Source organism: Harpegnathos saltator, unplaced genomic scaffold (assembly GCF_003227715.2).
Source record: "Harpegnathos saltator strain DR-91 unplaced genomic scaffold, Hsal_v8.6 scaffold546, whole genome shotgun sequence".
Lineage (NCBI taxonomy): Eukaryota > Metazoa > Arthropoda > Insecta > Hymenoptera > Formicidae > Harpegnathos > Harpegnathos saltator.
The window spans coordinates 87289-91936 of record NW_020230367.1 but is presented as its reverse complement, the minus strand read 5'-3'; positions in this window follow the sequence as shown (position 1 = coordinate 91936).

Here is a 4648-nt window from a genome sequence, read left to right as displayed (position 1 = left end):
TCCAAGTCCGGTGCCTCAAGGCGGAAATCGCCCGCATAGGGCGGTTACTGGAAAGGGTCCTCCCCTCTCCGGTACCCGCAGCTGCGGGCAGCGGGGCCGCCCTCCCTCACCCCCCTCCGCGGCAGCCGGCGGCCGCTGGGGAGGGTCGTGACGGGTGGACTACCATATCCACCCGTAAGAGTGAAGAGAAGGGGGTTGGGCAGAAGCCCAAACCACCTGATCCTAAACAGTTTCATCACAGTATTGCCACGAGTTTGTGTCGTCAGACGAATTGGCTCCTATGTGGCGAGCACCTCAGGGTGTTGGTCGCACTCAGCAAAACCGATCGCGCTGGATTTGGCAGCCGTCGGGGTGCGGTGCGCGTTCCGAATCTACTTCACGAGTCGAGTCAAGTGATCGAGGAAAGAGGCAATGCCTCGCCCGTCACTTGCAATGCACATAAAATCTATGACAAAGTATCGTGAGATACACGAAATACGATTTCCCGACGTGGCTGGTCGCAATGTTGAACTAGCGTCGGAAAATGCACGAAACGGTGGTATACAAGCGAAGAGGTGTCAGAACACACGGGTACCAAATGCCTCGTCATCTGATCAGTGACGCAAACGGGGATAAACTAGATTTATACCCATCATTCCCATCCAGCGGAAGAGTAAACTTCGAACAATCGAACGACCAATGGCACAAGTTGCAAAATAATGGCTCAAATTGTAAAGCATGGCGAAACAAAGACTTAAATTAAATATGATGGCTCAAATGGAATTGCTCAAACACTTCGCAATGAAGATGTTATAAGGAAACCGCAAATCTAAGCAAAACTAAGCTATATAGCATCCAAGGAAGAAAGACAGGAAGGCGGGGTCTGGTCTGCAAGAGCTTGCCTGCTCGTAGCCGGACACCCTACCAGTTGTCTCTAGGCATGCGTACATACGGAGGAGGGAATTAAAGTCGTAGGCTCGAAGAGATATGGTGGACCCTAACGAAGGGGCAGTTACCCACACCTTTCTCGGGAAGCCGCAGCCAGCCTCCGTATGTGCGTAAGAGACAACTGAAGGGCGCAAGAGCCAAGGAAGCGGAGGGGTAACCCGCGACCTAGCTCGAGCGCCATGGGATTAACGTTCCACAGTGACGTTTCTCATTCAGGTACTTAACGGTACCTGCCTTCCATATCATACGAAATTCGTATGTAAATTTGTACATAATTTGTACATAATATCAAATATAGCTAATATACATGAGCAATACATTCCTATCAAAGAGCCTCGTTAGAAATGAAAAGCAACACGCCGCAATTGGACTTAGAATATAAACTCTGACTCTGAATCAAAGGCATGCTACCCAAAAATATTCGAACGAGCTTGCAAGGAGTCATCACACAAATGATGATTTCCACGGCAAGCGAAAGTCTACATTCGGGCTGAATAACTAAGTGGGAAATGATACGTCTGACCTCGAAGTATTCAGCAAAAAGCATGGCAATAAACGACGGAGCGTGTAAACACTGACGTCTTAGGGCAAAGCACACGTGCGTTGATTGGAACCAAGTACACCACACCAAATGGAGATAAGAGCTGAGATCTCCAAGTGTACAGCACGAGTGTGCATCGAACGAAGTCCAAAAAGACGAAAATCCCACATGGCAGTGGCTCTCAGATTGAGAAAGTAAAGTAAAATGCCCCATGACACGACGAGCAGTCAAGCGTCCAAAATAGCAAATGATGCTGTGGACGCCAAAGAACTCACCAAAGCAGAGAAGCGAATCTGGGGATGACCGGTTTCGGCTGGCGTCCTACGGACCGCTATTGCCATGCGTGACATGGAACGGGGCGACCTGGGCATTGTCCTGGGGCCTCGAGTCACGTTATGGACTCTGGTATATGTGCGGTACTTGCACGAGTGATGGAACTGACGCCCAACGCAGCAAACTAGGACAGCGAAGAGTGTTCAAGCAGAGAAGCGAATCTGGGGACGATCGGTTTCGGCTGGCGTCTTGCGGATCGCAATTGCCATGCGTGACATGGAACGGGGCGACCTGGGCATTGTCCGGGCGTCCCAAGTCACGTTATGGACTCTGCTATGTGAGCGGTACTCGCACGAGTGAATTGACGCCCAACGCAGCAAACAAATAGATGCTATAATTGGAAGACAGCGGAACGTGCTCAAACAGAGAAGCGAATCTGGGGACGATCGGTTTCGGCTGGCATCCTGCGGACCGCTATTGCCATGCGTGACGTGGAACGGGGCGACCTGGGCATTGTCCGGGCGTCCCAAGTCACGTATGGACTCTGTCAAGTGTGTCGGTACATCCACGTACACGTTACATGTTCGAGCAGTCAAGCGCTCAAAAATAGCAAACGATGCTGTGGACGTTAAATTCACCAAAAGCAGAGAAGCGAATCTGGGGAAGATCGGTTCCGGCTGGCATCCTGCGGACCGCTATTGCCATGCATGACATGGAACGGGGCGACCTGGGCATTGTCCGGGCGCCCCAAGTCACGTTATGGACTCTGTCAGGTGTGTCGGTACATCCACGTACACGTTACATGTTCGAGCAGTCAAACGCCCAAAAATAGCAAACGATGCTGTGGACGTTAAATTCACCAAAAGCAGAGAAGCGAATCTGGGGAAGATCGGTTCCGGCTGGCATCCTGCGGACCGCTATTGCCATGCGTGACATGGAACGGGGCGACCTGGGCATTGTCCGGGCGCTCCAAGTCACGTTATGGACTCTGCCAGGTGTACCGGGACATCCATGGGACTCACGCGAGAGCCCTCTTAAAGCCAGCAAGGAAATCGTTAATAAGGACACTGCCCGGGTAGATGAAAGTAGACACACGCTTTGTTGAAACGGGAGTCGCGATGCGAAATCCAGGTCTTCCCATTGCGATGCAACGAACCTGATTGTCTCGGCCTGGGAAACCGAACCAACAGGGGTAGCGACTGGGAAAGACGAATCATCGAGACAGGGAAAATACCAAAATCGAACAGGCAAACAACGTTGTAGACCGCTCTAGGTACAAAGTTGGGGCCGGGTAAATCCTGATACTCGTAACTTGAACTAGTCCCAATGTTAACGTTTGGGTCGCGCTGACGGCTGAATGGCTGTGGGGACGGTAAACATGCACAGTCGCTAGCGGCCCCCCGGGAAGACTACGGTCGACCCGTGGTCGAACGACATTCTCAAGCGGTGAAGGAAACGCGCCTAAGGCTGAATGGCTATGGAGATGATAAAAATCACAGTCTAAAGCGCTCCCCCAGAGGTACCTGTCGACCCCTCTGCGGTACCCCAGACTTGGTGGCGCAATGGTGGCTCTGCGTTACTCGACCTCCTTTCTACCACACTCGTGGGAACAAAATGAGTAAAATTAAAAATTTAGTAAGAGAGAAAAGGAAGGATCTTCGGGCCTCTAAGGCTCCCTATCCTATGCCTGGGCGTGCTGAAGGAAAGCAGTCAGGCAGATTAGAGTCCAAAATAGGGAGCTGCAGTCTTCGAACTGTTCGCATTGTTTTAGAAAGGTGTGATAGCATGCTCGCGTCGGTACAGGGGAACCGAGCGATGCAGGATAGGGACAATGAAAGAAGTTTGGATGAAAGTAGACACGCGCCGGAAATCGTGAACCGCGATGAAAGAGAGAAATTGTCCCAAACCCACATAGGTGCTGTAAATACAAATCTAGTCTCCATACCTCTGGTATCGACCAGTGGTAGTTCCGCACCCGAGTTGTTGAGAACCACGGGAATTAGGATTCTCCAGCAAAATATGAGGCGTTCAAGGGCCGTCACAGGAGAGATCCGTCGATTAATTGCCTGCAAAAAGCTGGATATCCTGTTATTGCAGGAAACTAACACCAGGAAGCAAGACAAGGTTTACTCATGTGAAGGGCTAGGGTCAGGAGTCAGCATAGCGGCAACTTGGAAAGAGCGCCCGTGGGCGGCAGTCGTAAACTGCAATCCACAGATGCAAATGCTGACAATCTCGCAGCTCACCACTCCACATTGTGCATGTGTGGAGGTGCGAGCACCCGGCTTCTCGTTCTACGCAGTGTCGTGCTATTTTCAGTACAGCGAAGAGATCGAGGGACACCTCAGACACCTCGAGGCGGTGTTTCATTCTCTGAGGGGGCAGAGATTAATAATAGGCATGGATGCCAACGCGAGATCCCCTATGTGGGGTGATCGCAAATTAGACAGCCGAGGCACGAAGCTAGAGGAATTCATCCGCGCTTGCGGATGGAAAATCCTCAATGCTCAAGGACAGCCTCCTACCTTCTGGACAGGATGGGGTTCGTCATACATTGACGTAACTCTGGCATCCGCCGCCATGAGCCGCTTCGTCGGCGAATGGAAGGTCAGAGAGGGCTAGACGACGAACGACCACAATTCCCTTGACATCAGGCTGAGGGTGCCGAAAGTCAGGGGCGAGGACCAGCGTACTCTGACCACTGCTCGGTTCGATGTAAATCGGGCCGACTGGGAGAGCTTCGCTGAGAGCCTAATCGAGCTATCCAGATCGAGACTCGAGGTCCTCGACCTGGAGTCTGCCCGGGACGTGGAAAGCTTCGCAAAAGTCCTCACAGAAGTCCTCATAGAAGCTTCAAAACGGGCCATGCCCAAAAAGAGGCGATTTAGAAAGTCCAACCCGTGGTGG